Source organism: Cupressus sempervirens, chromosome 10, assembly GCF_028749045.1.
Source record: "Cupressus sempervirens isolate cs-2001-9-10 chromosome 10, ASM2874904v1, whole genome shotgun sequence".
Taxonomy (NCBI): Eukaryota; Viridiplantae; Streptophyta; class Pinopsida; order Cupressales; family Cupressaceae; genus Cupressus; species Cupressus sempervirens.
In genome coordinates, this window is record NC_143127.1 from 625488372 (window position 1) to 625515923 (window position 27552).

A 27552-nucleotide genomic window follows, 5' to 3' on the forward strand; every position below is an offset into this window, starting at 1 on the left:
TGCATGGGACTATGGGGATATGAAATGGTTGAGTCCTACATTATGTACTCATAGAATATACATGGTGCCTATCGCTCTGTCAACCCCAGAGAAGGATTAATCCAGCCCTTACAGAAATGGTTAATACCGAATTACAAAAATTGCTTGATGTTGGTTTTATTTATCCTATATCTAATAGTAGATGGGTGTCAGCCCTAGTCATAGTGCCTAAAAAGGAAGGGAAATGGCAGATTTTTGTAGATTATAGAGAATTGAATAAGGCAACCAAAAAGGACCACTTTACTTTACCATTCATAGATCAAGTTTTGGACATTCTAGCTAGAAAGAAGTATTTCTCTTTTCTAGATGGGTATAGTGGTTATAATCAAATAAGTATTGCTCCTAAAGACCAAGACAAAACCACATTTACATGCCCATGGGGTACTTTTGCATATTCTATTTTGCCATTTGACCTATATAATACTCTTGCAACATTCCAACGAGCTGTAATCAAATTTTTTGCTGATATATCACATGATTATATGGAAATATATATGGATTATTTCATAACATTTGGAGTCACCTTTGAAGAAGCCATGATGAATCTTAAAAAGGTTCTTATTTGATGTAAAGAACATAATCTAGCATTTAATAGTGAAAAATGTTTTATGCTTATGTAGGATGGAGTGGTACTTGGTCATTTCATATCAACTATAGGAATACAAGTGGATCCAACTAAGATAGAAGTAATTCTAACACTATCTATACCTACAAAACTGAAAGATGTAAGATCTTTTTTAGGTCATGCTAGATATTATAGGTGTTTCATAAAATATTTCAGCAAAATAGCTAGTCCTTTGTACACATTGTTGACTAAGGAAGCTAAATTTATTTGGACACCTAAATGTAATGAAGCCTTCCAATAGCTTAAGAAGCTTCTCAACATGGCACTAGTTTTACAAGGACCAGATTGGTCAATTCCATTTCATATTCATACTGATGCATCAAACTATGCCGTAGGAACTGTATTAGGAAAAGCGCCTGCTAATCTTGAGAATGACATCTACTATATTAGTAAAAGCCTTCATGGAGCTGAGATGAATTACATAGTAATAGAAAAAGAACTTTTAGTTGTAGTCTATGCATTGAACAAATTCAGATGTTATGTGACTTGATATCCTATTTTTTTTCATACTGATCACTTAGCTATAATGTATTTAATGAGAAAACCAACTATCACTAGTAGATTGGCAAGATGGCTCTTGTTGTTACAACAATTTGATATTACTATTATTGATAAGCTAGGAAAATCCAATATAGTTGCAGATTATTTGTCTAGATTGACCATTATTGATGAAGATCCAACTCTAATTGAAGACACCTTTCCAGATGAGCACTTGTTCCATATAGCAACCCATACACCATGGTATGTAGACATTGAAAATTATCTTGCTACAAATAGACTGCCCCCACACTTCTCTTATAAAGAAAAGAGAAAGCTAGCAGAGAAAAGTTTTCAATATTCTTGGATAGATAACAATCTCTTCTATGTAGGGCCAGATCAAGTCATGAGGAGGTGTGTCAGGGAAGATGAGATGTATGATATACTGTATGCTTGTCATGATGAACCATGTGGAGGCCATTTTGTAAGCAAAAGAGCAACACTGGAGATACTTACAATGGGATATTATTGGCCAATCCTACATAAGGATGCAATGTCATATACTGCTAATTGTGACAAATGCCAAAGGATGGGCCAACCAACCAAAATTGATGAGATGCCACTCACTCCATAGGTTGTGGTCACACCTTTTGATAAGTGGGGCATGGAATTCATAGGTATAATTGACCCACCATCAAGTGGGAAATCCTATATCTTAGTATATATGGATTATGTAACTAAATGGGTGGAAGTTAGAGCAATGAAAAATGCTAGAGATGAGAAAGTAGCTAAGTTCTTGTATGAAGAAATATTCACCCATTATGGAGTGCCCAGAGAACTTGTCACAGATCAAGGAGCTCAATTTACATCAAATTTGATCAGTAAGGTTATGAAGGAGTAAAACATAAGGCACCATAAATCCAGTCCTTATCACCCTCAAGCAAATGGGTAAGCAAAGGTTATCGATAGAGAACTTGAAGCCATTCTGACAAAAATGGTACACATACACAAGAAGGATTAGACAAGTAGATTAACTAAAGCTATTTGGGCATACCAGACCACATGGAAGACAACAATTAGATTCACTCCATTTGAGCTTGTCTATGGTAAAGCAACAATGTTGCACATTGAATTTGAACACAAGACACTATGCATTGCTTTAGAGTTGAACAACAATCTTCCTACAACACAACAAGAGAGACTCCTCCACTTGAATTCACTAGATGAAATATGAAAGAGACCTTTAGAAAGAAAATAAATTATTCAATAGCAAAAAAAGAAGTGACATGATTAACATATCAAGAATAAAAAATTCCAAGCAGGAGATTAGGCCCTCCTCTATAATTCTCCCTTCAAAGAGAATCTAGGGAAATTGTAGACTCGATGGTTAGGGTCTTATGAAATGTATTTGATAGTTTAAGTTACTTGTAAATGGCCATAGGAAGTGTCTCTATCATAAGCCATAGACTAAAGCATAGTTCCTAAAGTAATTCCAACCAACTAGTGCACCACCTCTTCTGAACACAATTCTTGCAGCAAGAGATGAAAATCTTCTTCCTACAGCCATATGATAATAGAATTTTAAGAACCTTCATAATAAAAGCTCATTTAAATACGAGGCCCCATTCTTCCATTCAATTTTCTCTTTCTTCATATCAACCCATCTCATTTCTCTATGTACCATCCACCCACATTCCACATCACCCACACTCTATTTTTCTTGCTTTCAATAAACAAACCTATCAACACTTTTTGCGATCATTAGCCTTCACCACCTCATCAACTTGCATGCGTATGTAAAATCTCAAATTTGAAGGTATAACAATTTCTTTTACTCTTTATTCATTTTTAGAATATAGGTTTTGATATTTATATCTAATACTGCATTATATATATCATATAAGACTTAAGCTAGTTTCTCCTTCCCATGCCAAAATTTTTAAAGTGAGGACACTTTTCAAATTTTAGTGGGGGGTCAAAATAGTGTAGTAATTTCCAAATGACACCTCCATGTTATCCTAGTCATGTTTACATTAAAGGATGTACTTTGGCAATAGTTTGATAGTTTTCATTTCATTAATGTTCAAAATCTTTCTGTATCTGCCGTACCTTTTATTAAATTTTTTGGGAAAAAGATCTCCTATACTTGGCATGATTGAATGGACTAAGATCTATTATGGGACCATCTATAGTTAAAGCTTCAATTTCCTCCATCATTAATGTATCATTATTCTACATGCCAAAAATAAAGGGTTCTTGATTATGAGAAGTGGTAACAACATACGACATTTTAAAGATTAGTTTTGATGTTCAGAGAAAAAGAAAATTTGCAGTGGTAAGAAGGGAAAAAATTTGTCATAGTAGCAAGAGTGGAAGCTAGACATTTTGAAGATGGGAGGATAATTAAACCTATGGATAGTGGATATGATGTACCTTGCTTAATATTATATATAAAGTGTAGTATTTCATATAAATATTTTAACCTATGTTGTAATATTTGAATGAGAGTATAAATATTGTTGTATGTGTTTGAATGTTTCTAATTTTCAAGAAATGGAGAAGTGGTGTAAAGAGTGGTGAGCACCATATTAAACAAGGAGTAATGAAGACCGGTCATAGCATGAGAAGTGCAGGTCAGTTTTGGGTGATAAGCTATGTCTACGAGAGGAGTTATTTTAGGAAGCCCAACTTGTTACATTATCTACAAACCATTATTCTATTGCTCAATCAATGTTCTAAAAGTCATGGTTGACATCCTACTCTTTTTCTGCTAATGATGTTTGCTCATGAGTTTTTATTTTATGTTTGTAATAAGTCCCAATCCTCTATATATATGGAGAGTTAGAGTTAGTTAAGAGATTCTAAAGTTGTTTTCTCTATTCTCTACGAATTGTTCAATCATGTAACAAAAGAAGAATTCTAACGAGAGAGTGATTTTGGATTACTTTTTGTATTCTTAGTTAGTTGAAGCCAACAAAGGGGGCCCACTTGGGAGGTGGAATAGATTTAGGTAGAGTAGATTCATTTCTTTGCAATTTACTATTTAAGATAGATTTAATGTATTAGTCCTACAACATAGTTACTGTGAAAGTTCCTGCAACACTTGCAGAAAATGATCATAGTGGATGTTTGAACTATTAACTAGTTTAGAATTCCATTTTTTGTAGTTTCTACAATTATTTGTTGATAATCTAAGTGTGTTTATTATTTTGTATCAATAGTATAGATTCCTTTCATGCATTTTAATTTCTTGTAGCATAGATGTTAAGAATCTTAAAGGAATTTGGTGCACATAATGGGCTAACCCATTTCAAGTCCTACGTTCTTGGGTTGAAAATTCAAATGTATTTTCATAATGGAATAGATAGTTCTCAAAATGGATAGAGTACCCTTGTTAGAGGAATATTAGTGTAATTATCTTGATCTATTATGGAAACCAACACAAAAAACAATATGTTATAATGCATTGAGCTTGTTTCAGTTGACTGAGAAATAGAATTACCTAATTGCATCATGTCAGCTTGAATCCTTTGAATGTTTTCCTACAATTCATTTGTGTACCTTGGAACATCACAAAGTATATTGTAAAAATCTTGTACTTTCTTAACAAGTTCTTCTAAATTCTATACAAGTGTTTTCAACTCTACTTTTTTTACTGCAATGGTAGTAGAAACTTTCTCCAATACTCTCTTTTCAAAATTCTGCTTTGACCAGGCCATAAATTTTTCATTTGCCTCAATATCACCAGTATCATTTTTTTCAATGATTTTTTCCAATTGAGATATGATAGGGGCTTATTCATCAATGTTATCAATATCAAAAGAATTAAAAAATATGTATTTGATATCATGCAACAAATGTTTGTGTAACTGATCTCTTTTCAACTCTTCTTGCCTTTTCTTCCTTGCTAAGATATCTTATAAGATGATAGTTTGTTCAAAAGTGAGGTTTCTCAAATCCCATTTTGGAATTTCAATAATTTACTCTAGAGTAACAATGTTATCTAGAGAATTTTTTGATTTCTTATTTCCTTCAATTTTCTTTAGAGAGTTTCTGCTCGACACTGCTAGAGTTAGACTAGGTGATGAGGTGTCACCACTCAATCTTTCTCATACTCTAGTGCTTGGAACAACAATAGTAGCACTCAACACTACATTCTCCTTTTTTGTTTCCTCATATTTCTATCTAGTCCCCTTATGTCCCTCATCCTAAGGTCTTGAGACATGTGGTCCTTCTTGACTTGTAGTAGATACTTCTACTTTTGATTCCTTTTCTAGTTCGTTGCCTTCCAATTTTTTTTTTGTTCATCAAAATAATGTACTTGTACTTCTCCTTCCAGATGATAGTATTTTGTTTGTTGCAATACATGAGTGTTAGGTGTAGTATCATGAATGAGTGATATATTTCCATATGGGCTTAGCATACCTAAAATTTCTTCATCAATTTGATCATCCTCTATGGTTATAATGCCTACTTTTTTCTCCTATTTATCTCCTCTTGTACTCAATCCAAAAATACTCTTCCATAAAAATTCATTTTGCTATGCAACAACCTCAATGTTATTATGTAAAATCATAAATGTTAGGAATTTAGGAACAAATCAATTCCTATACTTCTCCAAAAATGTTGCATTTTTTTAATTTGTCAATTTAGGCATAATCTTGGCCAATGTGTCTTGTCTTATTTGTTTCAATGATGGTTGAAATTGACAACCCGAGTCCATTCCACTTAGCTTTGGTATTTGGCTTGATATCTTCTTTGGTTTGGCAATGCATTGTCTTCTTTTTGTCAAATGTAGGGCAACTAGCAACATCATGAACTATCTATTAGATTAGGTGAAAAACTAATCTAACATGGTATCAGAGCTGTTCAATGCAATCAGTCCCATGGCTTCATCCATTTTGTTTTTGTTCTGAAGAACCTCATAAGGGCACATTAGAAGTAGCTAGTTCACATCAAGGTAGGACCATAAGCCTCTTGACATGAGAAGCCTGGTCATCTGTGTCTTCCAGGTGTGATAGTTGTGCGACGTGAGCTAGATCATAGAAGGATCCAACATTGAGACAAAGAAAAGATGAAAGTAGAAGGGTCTGATTCTGAAGAAAATTATAGAATAAAAAATGCTCCCCCCCACAATGAATAAAAAAATCCCCCAAAACCAAAGCAACAACTATGGAAAAGCACCAAAATTGAGAAAAGAACCTGGAATTTGGATGTAGAGAAGAGGAAAATAGAAGCCTCTACTTCAATGCCAAATTTGGAAGCTCAAATGAACTCAAAATCACACAAAACTAGCACCATTATCTCTATTTTTGAGTCAGCTTTTTGGTGCTTCTTTTGGATTGCAAAAATATGTTCGTATGCTCAAGTTATGAGCAAAAAACTGATTGTTGCTCCAAAAAAAGGCTCTCTGGAAAATTATAGACAAGGGCTTAAAATTGACGCCTGTATGGATGTCACCAGGCTTTTACCAGGAAAAAATCTGGTGATAAAAAAGATGATGTCATCAGATGAGATAGATGTCAGCAAGTATTGATAAACAGATGACATCACACCTAAAAAAGATGATGTCACATCGAAGGATGATGTCTACTGACCGTGAAATGACGTTAGCACCAGCAGAGGTCATGGCAGTGGTGCCATTGGTGGTGATGGTGCTCAAGAGGTGGCACTACTATTGTGCTACTGGCGGAAGTGGTCAGATGGTGGCTCGCCGGTGTCGGTTGGGGCCAGGTGTTGCAGGAGCAACACAACGAGCTTCGACAGGACACATGTGGCATACAAGCGGGGCTGTGGCAGAGTGGTGGTGGCCGCTGGGTGGCGCTACATTTTAAAAATTTTTTTTTGCAATAAATGCAAAATCTTCTTCGTACGGCCTCCCAGAGGGGTAATTTTTTTTCCCCAGATGCCTCGAAGTTAAAACTAGCAAGTTTTATATTTATTTTGATTGCAAACAGCCTTTCGGATCCAATGGCGGCATCTGTTTGAGCCCAAAGTGCCCCAAAAATTTTCCCTTCACCCTTTTGAAGAAAAAAAATCTAAAAAAGCTGGGGTTTCTGACTGTCAATTGTGGCTTTGAGAATCTTTAGATGATGAAGCAACAAGATTTCTCTGATACCATGTAGAAGTTGAGAAATCCAACTTCACAGATCCTCAAGAACACCTGCGTGCAAATATCCTACAATGAAGAGAAGCCAGAAAATGGAAAAAACAGAACTTGGAATACATTTTTTGCTCTCACATTTTTGAGAACTTCTAAGCTCTGCTTTTTTCATTTTCTGGCTTCTCTTCATTGCAGGATATTTGCATGCAGGTGTTCTTGAGGGTCTGTGAAGTTGGATTTCTCAACTTCTACACTATCTTCTTTGTAATCTTAATTGGTCCATTTTCTAGCTATAACTTCATGTCATGAATTCTACTTAGTAGAACTTTAATCCATTTGATTTTGAAATTTCTCAAAAAATTTAGGGCATGGGCTAACCCTTTCCTCTCAATAATTTTAAACTCATGCTTTAATATTCCTTCATCACACAATTTCTCATATGCCACACAAATTTCATAGTGTCCAACTTCACTAATTTTGCACATGCAACAACTCCTCACATTGTGAATCATAATGAATTTAGGTGGTATCGATGATAATGCACCCATTGAATTACCTTTCATAGAAATCTTAGGAATAGCATGAAACTTAGGTGGAGGACAAGTGTCATTCTTCACCAATTGAACATTTCTTACCTCTACTCCTTGATTCTTTGTTGGTGATGATGAAGATGCCATATTCTCATGTTTAAGATTTTGAAACTTTTTTTTTGAACTACTCGACACAACTTGAGATCAATACTCTATCACTCTTCTACTATTGATTTGCTTTCAATTGCCTTTGAAATCTCTTAACTAATTTCTCAAATCATTCTTTTCTCTAGAAATCTAAATTCAAGGTATGAAAAATACCTTCAAATTCTTGATATATAACTTCATTCATTCTAGTTAGGGTCTCCATTAATGCCGTGTTCTCTATTAGGTGGAATCTAATTATTTTGGTTGTTACTGACCTTTTGAACTTAGCCTCCATTATACAACTCAGTCAATTCCATCTAACCTAGTCTATACATTAGTTTGACATTGGGTGTACTCATTCTATATTGTAATTCTTGCTTAATATAGATAATTTTACTAATGCTCGACACCCAAAATGTAAATGATTCTTTTGCACTATTCTTTACATAGATATATTCTAATACATCTTATCTCTTGCAAGTATGAAATTTTGAACATATTACGTTAGGAAATGATGTAAGATAAATCATTAAGTGTACAATTCCTCACATACCTTTCATAATTTGTTTGAGGTGGTGTGATTGCCTTCTCCATTGGATTGGGTGATCTTGACTTCATTTATTCCACTATTTTCTACTTCCACATTTTTCTTCTAGGTTTGATTCATCCCCTTCTTTGTTTTTTCAAAATCTACCTTGTCTTTTCCCTTGATGTGTCCATTGTTTGGTACTGGTGCTTAGGTCATGTAGTTCTTGTTCACATGTCCAACCTTGTGACAATTAGAACTAACTTTCTTAGGTGCATTTTTGTTTGTCTAGTTAGGTTTTACTTGTGATCTACATTCATATGCTCTACATCCAAAATTTTGACATTTATAACAATATCCCTCAAATCTAGGTGTACTAGGTATACTATTCATCTTAGATCTACACTCATGTATTTGATGTCCTTGCTTCTTGCAATAAAAACAATAACTAGTAAACTTAGGTTTAGGGCCTTGTATACCATTCTTTCTTCTAAAAATATTTGCAGTATGTCCAAGTTTACCACAATGATGACATGTAGGTTTTCCTTTTTATTTTTCATTCCTTAGCTCTCCAATCTTAAATTATTTCCCTTGTTCATTAGATCAATGTTTCTTTATATGTTTTGGTCTAGAAGTACTTCCAGATGACCTAGTTGATCTCATCAGTTCTTCAAAGTATCTTAATGCTTGACATGGCTTGTTTATTCTTTCCACAAGTTCCTTCTCAAATATTAACTCACTCCTTAGTAGGTCACTCTATGATCTCATATTTTCTATCTCTATGTCTTTCATATTCAGTTCCTAATTTGCAAGCATCAATTGATTCATCATGTCTAGCTAAGTGTTTTCAAGCTTTCATACATTAGATGACCTTTCTTCAAGTGTGATAGCCATTTGTCTTTTCTTTTCCTCAACCAAAAATTTTTCTTCTTCAACTTTCTTCTTTTATTTGGTTACTTCACAAAGCTTTACTATTTGGATTTCATGTTCTCTTTTTATTCCTTTGACTTCTTCATTTAGCATATTGTACTTCTCTAATAGATCTACATTGGCTGCATCACCTTCATTAGAATTTCTCATGTCAAGCAATCCTTGTGTGTAAATTTCTTCATAAAGTGTTTCAATTCTATTGAATGGCCATAACCTTTCTCTTTCTTAGGGATTTCTTCAATTCCTCTCTTGTTGGTTCAAGTAGTTGCAGTATGAGTTCGATGTTAATCACTTGATTTTTAGTAACCTTTCCCAATTCCTACGCCTTAGTCTTGAAGATTTGAAGTCACAAGCTATTAGGCTTCTTTAAATAGAACCAATTCTATGATACCAAGTTTTGGAAGTTTAATTGGTAAAATAAGATACTAAGGTTGGGGGGGGGGGTATGAATTAGGATCTACAAAACTTTTATCCTTCAAACAACTTTACTATATTAACCATGTTAGCCATCTCATATCTATCTTATGTATAATATAAATTCAAATATTAAATGCTGAAGTAAATCTAAGCATGCATCACATCCATGGAATGTAAACACATAACACAAAAAAATTGGTAACTTAGAAACACTTCAAGGTGAAGGTAAAATTGGGGTGGGGATGACACCCATAAATATTCACTACTATAGTAGCAAAGCTAACCTGTTAGGGTTATAATTTTGATTACTTCTAATTATCTACCCTATGAGGGGTCTTCTCTATTAAAATATTTAAGACTATTATGTCTACTTTGATTAAAGTATTTTACACTTACAATGAAGTAAGGACTCTATTAGGAGATTTACAAAGGTCTATTAAAACCACTCTGTTAAAATATTTTCCTGAATTCAATATGTTAAAATTGATTTAGTACCTAATCCTTTGGTCTGCACTTACAATTGCTAATTATTGATCTCCTCGTTCCAATCTCTAATGTGATGGCCAATATGAATTCAATATGTTAAAATTGATTTAGCACCTAATCCTTTGGTCTGCACTTACAATTGCTAATTACTGATCTCCTCATTCCAATCTTTATTCTGTCCTTCACCAATTCATTAGGCTGCTAACTCTATTCTTCACAACTTTCGCATGCAACATCCAAAACTTGACTCCTTCACACACTTCATACTCTCTTCTATGATAGATCACTCTATGTATATAAAAATAAGGTTTGGATTTTCCTATTTAAAGAAATTTTTAGGCTCTTCTAGATAATTCCCTTTTTTCCTCTTCATCTGATTGGTTTTTCATCCCTCATAGGGATCGATGATCCATGTCAAAACACATAACAACCTCTGTAATAAACTCTACAATCATTAAATGTCATGTTCATTTTGGCTCAAAATGATTAACCTCAAAGTTTGTATCATTCTAGACATTTATGCCCTCTTTGTGTTACTTGAAACATATTGTCTTTGATTCTCGGTCAGAACTATTCTTCCTGTAATTGCTCAACCTTAACTATACTCAGCTTCTTTTGTATAACTCAACATCTAGGTTCTTTGTTTGCTCGACATTCACTATACTTTAGTGATATTGAAAGTACCCAGTGACCAAAACTTGCTTGATTCCTATAGAGCTTGACATATACATAATTATTTACAAGTCTTCACATGACTCATCCTATATAGAATAGCTCAGTCATAGTGATCTGATTAACTGAATCTACCTTATATATAACTAAGTGCTTGACAATAATAGACAATAAGACTTAGAGATACCAACAGATATTGTATTATTTTGAAAGATGAATGAAATAATGATGATGTCATGACATTGTATATTTATTTGTATATAGATGAATGTATGATGAATAAAAGAACCATGTACCCTTTATAATGTTTTGATTAGGTAAAAATAGGTTTGAAGGGGGCCTGAAACCAAAAACAAAAAGTAACAAAGATAGGAACTAGTTTTATAGGGACCAGTAAATCGAAGATTCAAAATATAATTCAAAGGCTAGTTTTACAAGGCCCAACAACCAAGTCTAGCTAGTTTTACATGGACCAACAACCAAAATACTACAACTAAACCAACAAGGGCCAAAAGACTAGAAATAGAAAAAAATTAAATGACCTCTTTAATAGCTCTAGAAGAAGAGCCTAACAAAGTGAATTCTTTGAGAGAATCATGAATGCTCTTCACAGGGATCTGTAGGTCATTTTCCTTGGTACTTTTTCTGGCACATCTACTCAAACCACCATCTAGCAATAGAGCATGACCGGTTGAAGTCTCTTCATCTAGAGAGGCTTTCCCTATAAATGCAACAAAAACCAAGATGGACAAATAACACCCTGCAATCCCATTTCACCTTCCTTTATCAGCTTCTTGAAGGAGGCTTCATACTCCTAAAGTTTAGTTGGGATGTTCCCAACTAGAGCTTCCAACACTATTTTGTTCTTGTATTCCTCAACCAGCTTCACCTGTAGACTTAAGGTATTTTTCTACAAGGAAGAGACAAAAATGTGGAGTTTTTTGATTTCATTGTACAAGTAATTGTCCAACTCCATCCCAATATTAGCTCTATTTTTGGCTTTGTTCAAAAATTCCAGGACAATGTCATCCTGTTTTGGATCCTAGGCCTCCTAAAAAACATCAATCAGTTATGGCTTTTCCTTGAGTTCATGGGTGTGGGCAGTGATCTTTCTAGGATTAGCATCATCATGGTCGCTATTGATAAGAGGAGAGTCAATAGACACATGATCATGAGTATGGATAGCAATAAAAGGGGTCACAACAGTCTCCATTTCTTGAGCATGAGAGGATAGGTTGATGGCTTTATCAATGCCTTTAGTGCTAGTGTCCTTCAAATAATTCATTCCCTCCATTTTCACTAGAGTATCCCTGTCCTCCTTGATGGTAGCCTCTTTGGTCTTCAAACTGGAGAAAAATATTTTAATTCTTTTATGCTTTGAGGAGGGAGCAATGTCCTTACCCTTATAAGAGGAGTTCTTACCACACTTGCTAATAGTGCTTGGGAAAGAAAGTGGAGAATCAAGAGTGGAGGTATCATCCTGAATTAAAGTGACATCCTTGTTCTTAGAGGAGTACCCATCATTCACAGTCTAGATAGTGTCTTCCTCTAAGGGAGCTTTGACCTCCTCCATATCTTCTGAGTAGTGCTTAGAATCTATTTGCATAGCAAGGGCCCATTGAAATCTACTTTTATTTTTCAGAAAAGAACCACCAATAATATCCTTTTTGCTTGGCAAACCATCTATTTCCCTCTCCAGTTTACAACTACAAATAGAAATTGAGTGAGCAGGGGTGTTATCATGAAAAAAGTTAGTGATACGAAGGATGAGACCCTCATGAATAATAGGTCTGGATTCCTTTTGCTTATGAGATTGAAATCTAGAAATGAGAGAATTTGCCAAGTACAAAGGGAATGGAATTCTTTTCTTGTAGTGAAAATCATTTAAAAAAACAAAGTGATAGAGATGAACTGTAGTGCCTCTCCCATCTGACTTTTGTTAGTCATCCTGATGGATGCAACCTTGCTGATCTTTTGTTGTGATGGATCATGATTGTGACCCTGAGTGCTCAACACTGTTGAGATGTTTGGATTTATGTTTCTGTATCAGTTGCTCTGATTATGCTTTTGACTGATCTATGAGATTATGATGTGATTTTGGTTCACAAAGGTTTGTGCCAGTGGTTACCAAGATCGATGTGGTATCATGAGGTTGTTTTGTGATTACCTTGAGATGTGTGCAGAGATTGCACTGTGTACTTTTTACCATGCTACACTGGACTAGGTTCCTGTAGCAGTGGTTAGTCATGTTTATGACTGTGTTTGCTTATGTGTTTTAAGTGCCTTTTTTAATGCAGAGTAATCAATCTTTATTAAATGCATTAATGATTAGAAATGGATTGTTCATGTGGGATTATTTGTGTTGCGGATATTTATCTTGTTTTATTTTGATTTGAGAGATATCTATTCTTATGTGATGTTTTACATTTGAGATGACTTGAGGGTCAGATGTTACACCTTGATTTCAGTATCATAAATTTTAGACTACTATGCTGTTAAATTAATTATATTGCATGATGATGCCATTTTGAGATGACAGTGTGTTTTATGATGATATCTGGTTATCTGGTATTTCTACATACCTCTGATTATGTTATGTGATGGATTTAATGCTATGGTTATTTACTTCATTCCTACGTTGTTATGCATTATGCGAACGTGAGTGATGTAAATAGATTATTTTAATATAATTAAATAAATGGTTAAATTAGGTGATTTAATGCATTTATTGCTTCGGCTATGTTATTATATGCAATTGCACTTGATCATATTTTTTAGTGTGTAGGATTTATATCTCTGGCAGTGGCACATGGAGTTAGTGATTCAGCCGTTCATATTTTACCAATGTCGTCCTTGTATGGTCGATGTATCCTTAATTAAATGTTTAATTTAAACCTTTCAGTGATTATTAAATCCGAACTCATTTACATTATGTGATTAGACTAGTAAGCATGTCTGTGCATTTTAGAGGTTCACATTTTCGCGAAAGTTGTTAAGGAGATTTATGTGTTTTTGGGTTTTCAGGCTTTTTAATTGTTTTATTTTAATTTCTGGCAGCTTTGCCATAGATGAATTCCCATTTATAGGAATAGCTTATTTTCATTTGGGTCGATTTGGGGTTTAACTAGATTGGCTAGTTAAATGCCCTAATCAATTATTCACCCAAAAAGTGAATAAGTATCCAAAAAGGAATTTAATTCCTCACTTCTCACTTTCAAATTGGAAATTTGGAGAGTAAAACCCAAAATCCTCTTCATGAGGATTTATTGTTTTGTTCGTTGTGGGAGCTACGGGCGTGGGATCGTCATGAGGTTGGGCTCATTGGATCCAGCTCGAAGAAACCTTGGATTGCCGCAATTTTCAACTACTTCTGCAGGATATTTATTTTATAGTTCAGATTCCCATTTTGCCCTTTTCGCTATGAGGTAGGGCTTTCTCGTTTTATTGTTTCTGCTCCGTTTCTACTTTTTTTTTTGGTAGCCATTTGTTTGGAGGCTAAGAACTAGTGTTCCCCTCCATTTTTGTATGCTAGTTCTACCCAGTTGGGTAGGTACAAATATTTCTTTATTTTTCGAGATGAGGGTTTGAGATTTTGCACCGTTATGCTGGCCATTTTTGCATACGGTGTCCGATTCCATTTATTCTTAGATTTTTGGGGTTTTTGTGCCCAAAGGTCAAATGGGTTTTAATTTTGAAATTTTTCTAAAATTTAGAGTTTTTACCTCATTTTGCGTGCCATCCTGTTTTCTCAAAATTTTTTGACACAATGTGGGTTGTGGACTTGGATGATCCATTTGGATATCAGTTAGACCACTCCTACACTTTTATATTGCATTAGGATGCGTGTTGCATCCGTACTCTCGACTTTGCGTTCGGTTGAGTAATTTGTTACTTGTTATGGTTTCTTTTGGACCTTTGCTTTTGTTTCGTGAATGCTAGGATTCGTGTAGAATCCATACTCTCGGATTGAGGCTAGTTGAGTGAGTTCATGATGTTTGGTCTTGTTACATCATTGGGATTCATGTAGAATCCATACTCTCAGATTGAGGCCGGTTGAGTGATTTCATGATGTATGATTTTATTGGCTTTGGGATTCGTGTAGAATCTGTCCTTCCCGTGTTGCTTTCAGTTGGGTGTTTTCTTTGCATTGTGTTCTCATTCCTATCCTTGTGTTATGATCTTCATGATGGTGGTGTGCCACAAATGAGTACATTCGCGTACATTTGTCGAGTGACTTGTGAGGGTCGATCTTCTGTGGTACTACTGGAAGTTATGATCATTGGGGTTGGGATGGGAGTATGCATGCCCATGGGCACTTGTCGAAGGATGAGCATGGGTAGGGTAGGGTAGCATATGGAGGGGGCTTCTATCTCGCAGCTTGGTGACCTTAGTCCCATAGGGTTGGCAGAGGATATGAAGTTTTAAATAAGTGATAACTAAATAAAATGTGTGACTGTTAATAAAACTTAAGATAATAAAATGGTACTTTTGTGTATTGGCCTTCTGTTGAGGGAGTTGAGCTACACGGTGTATTGGCCTTCCGTTAAGGGAGTTGAGCTACACAAATTTGAGCTTGGACTTTTTAATGCCAAGCGACTCTCCATGATGTTAGTCCCTACTTAATAGCCTATTGAGTGTCTGACCAGGACTTGTACTCCTTGCATTGTCTTAGTTTCTTGGTTGCAACCATCATACTATTTGGCGTGAGTGTTAGCCTTGGATGTTGTTTTTGTGTGTTTTTGGTTGGATCTTTGTCTCCATTAGCACGGCGAGTGTGGACCTATGAGTGCTACGTGGTTGGGAGGTGTAGCTACCTTCACCACTACTAGGGACCGGTGTACAAAGATGGTCTTGTCCTAGTGCGACCATTGTTGGATGTTTTCACTTGGTACTTCGAGTTTTGGAGTATGCTTTCTTGTGATTTATTCTTTCATTGGGATGCTTGTATATCATGTTTAGATGATGTTAGTTTATTTGATGCATTCCCATATTATGATGTTTAGTATATGATTAGATGATGTTAATTATTTTAGTAGTATATTTGTTGTTTGCTACTGTGTAGCATGTGATAGGTGATGTTACCTATTGTAGGATTATCTTATGCATTATCACTAGCATGTTAGATTTTCTTATGCTTATATTGTTGCATGTTTTTAGTAGTGACGTCCTTATTACGATAGTACCGACGATCTGATCGATGGCTTGGGATGTTACGCGCGGGGGATGGCTAGGACCCACGATGGTCTTATGATGCTATTGACAATTGGGAGGAACCACGTACTTAGTTTGGTTGTTCAGCTCTCTGTGATGTTTATTTCAGTGTGTTCTTTGTTGCTGTAGTTTAGATGGATAGATGTTCTTCTTTCTATGTTGTTCTTGTACTCGAGTGTTCATTCCTCGATTTGTGTGGATCCAGTACTCCTTGGTATTGAGGTTCTTTGGTCTATTTTGGTCCCTTTTTCTTCTGGGAGTGTTTTTGTTTTCTATGGGCAACATTTTTTTAGCATGGTGCGACACTTTAAAAAGTATCGCATGCCCATGCACACTATGTCGTACGACACTATAAAGAATTGCACGCCTTCTTGAGAAATGTTGCATGACACTAGAAGAGTCTTGTACACCTTCTTGAGAAATTTTGTATGATGTTGAAAAGTGTCGCATGCCTTCTTGAGAAATGTTGTATGGCACTGGAAGAGTGTCGCACGCCTTAAGGAGAAGTGTCGCCCTCCCTTAGTAAAAAGTGTCGCATAGTTTTTGTGAAAAACTTGCGCAATGCCGGCAGCGGGCACTTTTCTTCGTGATTCAAACTTTTTGAGAGTGGTTTTGGATACCCTTTTGGGAGTTCTTCGACCCTATGATGTTGCATTTTGAATTATGTCAGTTTCTCTTGAAATCAGGTTTTCGTGTTTTTGTTTTAGTCTCTTGGGGTTTAAAATATATTGTTTAAGTATAAGTTGACGTATATTTAATTTCTTATACTTAAAATATATTTTAATATATGCGACGAATCTTTTGAGATAGGTTTCAGAGCTCTCGGAGATAAGTTATGGATTCTAGGAAATTTCAACGCTTCAAAAATCCAGACTTAGCCAATTTTCAGGGCTTCAGTCTTAGCCAAATTTTAGGTTTTTGCATTTTACCCTAGCTTGGTGTTTTGTTGATGAGTGGTTGTTTCTTGTGCCCTCATCATGTGCGTTGTCATTGTTGGCTTTGTTTGTGTGTGTCAGTTTGGTAGTGGCATTTGGAGATTCGTTGGTTTCCGGGATTGTGGTGAAGTCTTCCGTTGCGATCGTTGTGATCCTTGTATGATGTTGTCATGTGCATTCATACTTGTAAAAAAAATTTCTTGGCTTGTATTTCATCCTTTTTTCCAAGGATCTCTGGGTGGGGCATTACATGAACTCTAGAAACCCTACCATCTAGAATGAAATACATCTACACACAAGTGAGAACCTCTTGCTAGATATCCTTAATTTGAGCAAGGTCATAAAAATTACCAACCTTAACTAGTTTAGCATCCTCTTGATCATTTTTTGGAAAACACTTGACTACCTCTTCAAAAGCTTTTCTCTACTTATAAAATTTCTTTTCTTCATTTGGAAGCCCACTAACTTCACCTATGAACTCAGTGTTAATTGTGAACTGTATACCATAGAGGATAACCTCTTCTCCATCCCAAACTATGTACTCTTTATAATGTTATCAAGTGGACAATCTATGATTTGTTTTACATGTGTAGTTGATGGTTTAAATCCATTTCAAGAATATTTATTGTATGTAAATTATACATTTGTACATTTTCTCTTCATTTTCGACATTAGGCCATTTTGGCTTGTGATTTTTAGTTTTTTAGTTTTTTGTCCTAAAAAGATCAAAATTTGGATGTCACTTAAGTTTGTTCAAAATTTCAACTTTACTTAAGTTTATTGTCAAAATTTTGACAAAATTGAGATATAAACAAAAAAAAGAAAAGTGAAACTCATTTCATTCTATCTTAGCCAAATTGTAGGTGGGAGGAAGGGTTTGAGGTGCATACATTGTTCAAATAATCATATGTCCCCAAAGAACCCCTAGTTTTTTTTGCTAATCACTCAATGAGTAATGTATTTTGGTAGTAATGGTAGACAATAAGTGAATGCAAAACTAGGGTTAGTGGCATTGAGATTATTTAGAATAACTAAGAGGGGGGTGAATTAGTTATCCAAGGTCTAGATGTACAATTAGAACTTTTAACAACTTAGTGAATCCATAACCATAAAATATTTTATCATGCATGCATCCATTAGATTTGTAATCACTTAAACTTGTAGGTTACTATCAAATCAACTTTTTAGAAATGTAAACATGAAACATGACATATTCAATAACACACTTGACACAATGATTTAACATGGAAACCCAATTTGGGAAAAACCACCAGTAACATTCTACTCATTCTTACTCTTCTAAAGTGATGCCCTCTGAAAGGCCAACCTTGTTAAAGGTTACAATGCACAATATTAAATGTGACCCAGTTAAAGGATTTCAATCACCTTATTAGGAGTGAGCCTTGTTTGAGGACTTTAGATTAGTCACTTGGAATGTCACCCAATTAAAGGATTTACAAATGATTGTTAGGTAAACCTTAATCCAAAGGATTTACCCTAGACTAATACATTGATTAGAAATTAACAGTAAGGCTTGATTTGATAACAACTTACAACACACTTGTAGATTATAGATCTCTATTTCAGTCCTCCATTCTCCTTGGCTTTCACACATTTAAGCTCTGATAGCTTGTTTACCCTTCAAGAATCCATACTCTTAAGCCTTCTTGCTTTGTTTTCCAGTTCAGTCTCTTCTCTTAGATCACTAAATGTAGCAATACCCTAGTATCCTTGTCTTCCTTAGGTTCTCACACATGACAACCCTTGCTTCTAACCAACCATCTCTATAAATACAAAAATAAGATCTTTTACTGTTCATCCTCCATTGTCCATTTTAGGATTAGGTTAGATTAAGAAAGATTTAATGAATCTACCCCTAATTTTATTTCATTCCCTTCTAGAAACTTCTCCTTCAATCCTCTTTGAATTTTCCTCAAAATGGTTCATCATGAATTTTGTACCACCAACTCATCAACCTTATCTTCCACAAGGTTCACGCAATTCAATAAATCAACCTTATCAGCTCAGATTCATCAAATTCTTGATCTTTATCATAATGCTAACACTTGACATTAATTGGCTTCTAATGCTCAACACATATTGCATTTCTCATCATCCTCTATTGAATCACTCGGCATGAACTAAAGTTTATTGGTGCTCGACATGAACTAAACTTTACTCAACTTACATTGTTTCACTCAACTTACACTAAAATTGAATTTTCTTGATTCTAATTGATTTTCTGCTTGGCTCGCACTAACTTTGATTGGCACCTACTATGAAAATTATCAAGTTTAGCAGACAAACTTTATTTAACTTGTTCTTTTGAACTTAATTAGTGTTACCAACCTTTGCAAACTTAAGTAGATTATCAATGCACTATAATATAACTGTCTTAATTGATTCTTGTACTCCTTTTTCATATCACAACTTAACCTTTCCTCTAGGTTCTATTGTTACCTCATTTGATCAAACCCTCTTCATCAATCAAATAAATGATAGTAATTAAATCATATAAGCAATTGTCTTACCAACAAGTAGCAAGTTTGACATTAGTAACAAAAAAATGATTGAAACATATTTATCATACTTGTGTCAATCTATTTTCAACAAGTAGATATACTAATTTGTTATAATAGTTTAGAATAACTGAGAGGAGGGGTGGAGGGGGGGGTGAATCACTTATCCAAGGTCTAGATGTACCAATTGAACAAAAAATCACTTAAATAACTTTAGATCTTATCATTCCATTGCTTGGTCTCTACTGTCAACTATTATCAATATCAACTAGCTATCCACTATTCTAAATATAATAGACTTGCAAAATGTAAACATTAATAAGTAAAACACCATAAATAACATCCACACAGGTTTGACACTTGGATTTAACATGGAAACCCAATTTGGGAAAAATCACTAGCAACATGTAACTGATTTTCACTCTTTTGAAGTGAGCATGTTAAGAGAAAACCATATTAATGGTTACAAAACACAGTATTAAATGTGACCTTATTAAAGGATTTAATCACCCTATTAGGAGTGCCCTTGTTAGAGGACTTTAGAACATTCCATTAGAATGCCACCCTATTAAAAGATTTATATATGACTACTAGGTCACTATGACTATTAGGTTAACCTTGATTAAAGGATTTTAAATATTGTTTACAATGGTTAGAAAGCATCAACAAGTTTTGACATGTTAACTACAAATCACTTTGCATGTAAAGATCTCTGTTTACTTCATGAGATGATTCATTGATAGGCCTCCATTGTCATCTCTTTCCTTGATTCACTTGGCAACCCTTCAAGCAATCACACTTCACTTCTTCTCAACTCATCTCAACCTTCTACTTAGATTCACAAGTCAATAACATCAACATTTGCTACAACTCTTTCACGCATGCATATACTCTTTGCACATACTGGGCATCTTGAAATTTAGCCCTTGTACCTCTTAAAATAGGCAATTTTGATCCTTTTCCTCTTAATAAATACCTAGATCTTAGGGTTTATGATTAGATCCATCAAATATAATGCACTTGATCTCCATTTTATTTTACTCTTCTTTTTTAGAAACTTCTCTTCAAATCCATCTTTTGATTATTTACCTAATCCTTTCCTAGAATTAAATGATCCAACTCATCAATCCTTATCTTCAACACACTTTCTATATTCCAAGAAATAAACTTAGTCATTTGGAAATTATAATTTATCATAAAAAATTAAAATGTTGTTCCTTGGCCAACATTGTATTATGACACTTAGTCGCTACTAAACTTATTGCTCATCACATTTATTGTCAACACCTTCTTCTTGTGCATATCCATTGTATACCTGTCTAGCTTTGTTCCTTGTAACCTCACCATTTTCATTCAACTTGTTCATGAATACCCACTTGGTTTCAATAACATTTTTGCCTTTAGGTCTGGGTACTAGTGTCCATGTTTTATTCTTTTCAATTTTCTTAGTTTCTTCATTCATCACTTGTATCCAATCCTTAGTCTTTTTCTTGTCATAACATTAGATTATTTGTCTCCAATGATTTTTTTAGGTGCATGATGTCTTGTTACATATTTTTCTAACACATCCTTATTTCTTCTTTGTTCTTCAACAAGTTCATCTTGAAAAATAATTTCAAGTTTATTATCTCTCTCTTGTTGAGGTTCTGGTTCATGTTTTTCATGCTTGACATTGCATTCCTGATGTTCAGCTTCCTCTACTTATGACTCGACATCATTTCCCTATTGCTCAACACCCACAATTTTTTATTTGACAATTTGGCTATTGTAACTAAGCATTCCTAGTCTACTGAAGATTTGCAACTTTATTTTCTTGTTCAGGTAGAGTACGTGGACCATTATCATTCACATATATTAATAAGCTATAATATTTAGGTTCTATCTTGCATTCAACTTCACTCTTTTCTATATATTTATCAACTTTCACATTTGTACTTTGCACAAATATTTTAGTGTTAGACTTCAAACACTTATAAGCTTTTCTCGTAGTTGAATATCTTGGGAATATGCATTCATCACTTTTTGAATCAAGTTTTCCATTTCTATTATCTATAAGTATGTAACATTTTATTTCAAAAACTTTGAAATACTTAACATTAGGTTTATATTCATACCACAATTGAAAAAGTGTAGCATTTTTACCTTTCTTGACTTGCAATCTGTTCAAAAGTATAAATAACTATACTTACATCTTCTCTCTAGTATTTTGTGACACATTTTTCTCCATCATCAATGTTTTAGTACAATCCATTATTGATATATTTATCCTTCCAACTATTCCATTTTGGGTAGGTATCCTAGATACTAACATATGTCTTTTGATTCTTCTATTATTGCAGAATATGTTGAACTTATTGGAAATGAATTCACCACCTCTATCAGATCTCAAGAACTTCAAACTCTTCCCTATCTCCTTTTCAACTCTGGCCAAATACCACTTAAATAGCTAAAAAGCATCATAATTTTTATTTAAGAAACATTAGTCATCATTATAGAATAGTTATCAACAAATATAATAAAATATTTGTCTCTACTATAGCTTTGAACACCAATAGGTCCACATAACTCAGTACGAACCAATTCCAAAATATCATTAGATGAATATGTTTTTCTCTTGAAACTAGATTTTGTTAGAAATGCTTTAGAATAATTGAGAGAGGGGGGGGGGGATTAGTTATTCAAGGTCCAAATGTCCTAATAAAACTTTTCACTAAGTATAGTGAGCCCAATTAAACTAACTATGCATCTAAGCTAAGCAATTATCTTAGCAAGTTACTAAAAAATTAACATGCAAGAATAAGACATGAAAGATCAACACATAACACAATGATTTATGTGGAAACTCAATTTGGGAAAAACCATCAGTAACATGCTACTCAATTCTCACTCTTCTGAAGTGATTCCCTATGAAAGGTTTGCCCTGTTAAAGGCTACAACAGACTGTTAAATGTGACTTTGTTAAAGGATTTCAACCACCTTGTTAGAAGTGGTCTTGGTTAAAAGTCTTTAGAACATTCACTTGGAATGCCACCCTATTAAAGGATTTACAAATGGCTGTTAAACCAACCTAAGTCCATAGGATTTACCCTAACTAATACAATTGCAAGAGAGTAATAATAAGGGCTTTTGAATTGATATAACTCACAACTTAACTTATAGATTTTAGATCTCAATTTAGCTCACAAAATTGCTTGGGTTTCAGTCTTTGTAGCTCTGACAGCTTGACCTCATTTCAAGCTTTGTCTCCTTGAGTCTCCATGCTCATTGTGCTGATGCAATCACCTCTATGATCACTTATTGAAGCAAAGTTTCTGTACTTTGTTCCTCCTTCTTAATGTCTTCTCAACACTACATATTATCTCTAACCAACCACTTAACCACTTGGCAACTTAGCAACTCTTTCTTCTTGACCTGTAACTCCTTAAATAGAAGTCTAGAATATACTTTTCCTTCTCAAATCTTATCACTTTTAATTTTAGTTTGAATAGATTAAGTAAGATTCAATAAATCTACCCCTTATCTTGTTCCTTCTAGAAACATCATGTAGAATCCTCCTAAATTTGCCCAAAAATAGTGTACCTAAAATTTTGTGCCACCAGCTCATCATCCTTATCCTCCATCTAGTTCACAAAATTCAAGGTAACAAACTTTGTCAGCTCAAATATGGTGAATCTTTGACTTTTCAAATAATGCAATAGCTTGGCACTACTGAATTTATGATGCTCAACACATACTATGTTACTCGGCACCAACTATGTTTTACTAATGTTTGGAACTTACTATGGATTCACTTGGCATTAAATAATTTTTTCTAATGCTTGACACCTATTACTTGTTCGACATGAAGTAGCTTGCTTGGCACCCATTGATGAATTTAGTCAAGCTTTGTAGACAACTTGGTACAACTTATCCTTCTAGAGTTTATAAGTGTGGCCAACCTCTATATCTTCATGTGTATTATCAATACATCATTTAATCATTGTCTTAATTAATCCTTGTACTTCATTACAAAATCATAACTCAACCTTTCCCTTAGGTTCTTTTGTTACATCTTATTGATTAAATCTTCTTCATCAATCAACTAAGTGATAGTACTTGGATCTTATAAGCAATTATCATTCTAGAAAATAGCAGGTTTGACATCAGTGACAAAACAATGATTGAAAACATTCTTTATCAACAATCTTCCTTCTTTTCAACAATCTCCTCCTTTGCTAGTGATATTTTCAATTAGATTTCAACAATCTACCTCTTTGGCATTGATGGCAAACCAAACTAATCAACTAAGTTATCAAAATGCTAACTAGGTTAAAACAGTAAGTCAAATGCCAAAAATAAATTTGTTACCATTGTTATTTTCATTAGCTTTCATATCTCCCTCTTTGCTGATACATTGTGTTCTCTTTTTGTTCTACCCCCTCTCTAATTTTCTATCCTAATTTCTTTGCTTCTACTTCTCCCTCTTAACTATTATTTCATTTCTCTTTCCTTTCTAGTATTTCTTTGCTATTTCTCCCTCTACACAATTGATCCTGTAGCTTCACTATTTCTCCCTTCTACATGTTATTTCTCCCTTTGCATGCATTGATCTATTTTTTCCATTTTTCCCTCTTTTCTGTAGCTTACCATTTTGATCAGTTTTTCTATTTCTACCTCTTTGACAACAATGCCAAAGACACATTACTTCAACATCTTATTATGAAAGTATAACATTTGTAGGAACTCCAATTTCTCCCTCTATCACCTTGCTTGTGACTAAATTGGAACTTCATCACTTTAATTACTTCAGGCAATACCTAAGGTAAGTATCCTCTGCATCAATTTATAAGATTTCAGTAATCAACTCATTTGATGCAGGGAAATCTTGCTATTTCTTAAAAAACCTTGGATAGGGGTATCACCCCTAACTTACCTCTAAGATATTCAAATGCATCTTTAGGTAATGGTTTTTTGAAGATGTCAACAATTTGTTCCTTAGAGTTGACATATTCCATCTTCACTTGTTTGACTTTCACTAATTCTCTTACATAGTGATACTTAATTGCAATGTGCTTTGTTTTAGCATGCATCACATGATTCTTTAATATATTGATAGCACTTGTGTTATCATAGTAGAGTATCATAGGTTCAGTCATCTCTTCCTTCACACCTTGCAATAGATTTTTGATCCATACAATAATGGTGTAGTTGATAGCAACAACAACATACTCAGCTTTAGCTATGGATTGTGAGGTACAACTTATCTTTTTGCTAGTCCAAGTGACTAATTGTTTACCTAAGAAGAGTGCTCCTCCACTGGTGTTTTTTCTATCATCAATATTACCTCCCCAATTTGCATCAGTATAAGCATTCAGCTCAAACTTTTCAGTCCTCTTATAGTATAATCCAAAGTCACCTGTTCCTTTTAGATACCTCATTATTCTTTTTACTACGATAAGATAATTTTCTCTTGGGTTTGCAAAAAATCTTGCCATTTTTCCAATAGATAATGCAATGTTTGGTCTACTATGCACAACATACTACAACTTTCCAATCATTGATCTATACATTGTCTGATTTACTTCAGTTGAATCATCATTCTTGGATAACTTATGTCCTATTACCATTGGTATATTGACTGGTTTTGAATCCTCTAAGCCAAATGTTTTGAGTATCTCCTTGATGTATTTTGATCAAGTCACAAATATGCCATGTTTTAGTTGATGTACTTTCAATCCAACAAATAATTTGATTTCTCCAAACATTGACATCTCAAAGTCATGTTTCATTTGATCAGAAAAATCTTTGCTTAGTGCATCTTTTCCTCCAAATATTATATCATCAACAAAGATTTCAAATATCAAAATATCTTTACCTTTTTCTACCTTGATATATAGGTTGCTATTGTCATTTGTTCTCTCAAATCCAATCTTCACTAGATATTTGTAAAGTCTCTCATACTATGCTCTTGGCACTTGTTTCAAACCATAGAGTGCTTTATGCAGTTTGCAAACCATATCCTTGTTGTTGTCATCAACAAATCCAAGTATACCATTCAAAAAAGTAGACTTTACATCCATTTGGTAGACCTTAAAACTTTTGTACGTAGCATATGCAAGTAGAGTTTTTATTCCTTCCATCCTTGAAATAGGGGCAAATGCTTTCCCATACTCCAGTCCTTCTTATGCATAACCTTTTTAGACTAGTCTAGCCTTATTTCTTGTGATCTCACCATTCTCATCTAGCTTGTTCCTGAATACCCACTTGGTACCAATCACATTCTTATCAGCTGGTCTTGGAACTAAAGTCTAGGTTTTGTTCTTCTCTATTTGCTCAATCTCCTCTTCCATAGCCTTACACCAATTATCATCTTATAGTGCATCCTTCATTGTTTTGGGTTCAATCTTGCTTAGTAGACATGATTCATTCCTTAATCTATTTCTTGTCATTGGTCTAGCTTCCTTGTCACCAATAATTTGTTTTGTAGGGTGATGTATTCACACATACTTGGATAGTCTTGGTTCTGTCCTTATTTCCATATTTGATCTTTCAGATTTAGAGTCACTATGCACATCTCTTTCTAGTATTTCATCATCTCTTTCATGTGTACTAATTTCAAAATCAGAATGCACATTTTCTTCATTTTGTAACTCAACTTTTGAATGCAACTCAACATTCACTAATTGTGACTTGGCTAATATTGAAATTTGTTGTTGATTCCCAACTTGATTGGCAACTTCATCTTTAGTAGGCATTCATTCTAATTTCTTGGTTTCATCAATTTGAACTTCTATGTGCTCATCAAAATTTACATTTACACTCTCCACAATTTTATTAGTGTTAGTATTCAAAAAATTATATGCTTTACTTCTAGTGGAGTATCCAAGGAATATGCTTTCATCACTTTTTGCATCAAACTTTCCATTTCTAGAATCTTTAAGAATATAGCACTTACAACCAAACACTTTGAAATGTTTTACATTGGGTGAGTGACCATACCATAATTCAAAAGGTGTTGCATTTGTACCTTTCTTGAATTGTACTCAATTTAGGGTGTAGACAATAGTACTAATAGCTTCTCTCCAATACTTTAGAGCAACATTCTTCTCCATCATTTATTTTTTGGCACAATCTATCACTGATTTATTCCTTCTCTCTGAAATGCCATTTTGTGGGGGAGTTCTAGGTGCTAATGTTTCTCTCTTGATTCCTTTATCATTCCAAAATGTCTCAAATTCTTTTGATGTGAACTCTCCTCCTCTGTCCGATCTTAGGTACTTTAGACTCTTCCTTGTTTCCTTCTCAACCTTGGTGAAATACCACTTAAACATTTGAAATGCATCCAATTTTTGCTTTAAGAACATGATAGTCATCATCCTAGAGTAGTCATCCACAAAAAATATTATGTATTTGTCTCCTTTGTAGCTTTGCACTTCTATTGGGCCACATAAGTCTATATGGACTAACTCTAATACTTATTTGGAAGTGTAACTTTTTCTCTTGAAACTTGATTTGGTTATCTTTCCTAGTTGACACTATTTGCAAATTGTATTATCAAGCTTTTTTAGTTTAGGCAAACCTTTGACTTTCTTCATTTTGCTGATGCTAATCAGATTATCAAAGTTGACATGACATAACCTTTTATGTCATAGCCACACATCATCAAATCTAACAAAAAGATAGGCTGCATCTTCCATATCTAGGTAAAATAGATTACTCCTAGTTTGGTCTCCTTTTCCTATCAGATTTCTGTCAGTGTCATAGATTTTGGCAATTTTGTTTCTAAATTCTACTTTGAATCCTCTATTGCCTAACTATGACACACTCAGAAAATTGTAAATCCTTCAACATTATATGCATTATCACATGAAATTTTCTCTATAAGCTTAATGGAAACTTTTCTTTTGATTAGACATGGAGCATCATTTCTAAATCTAACACTATTTCCATCATACT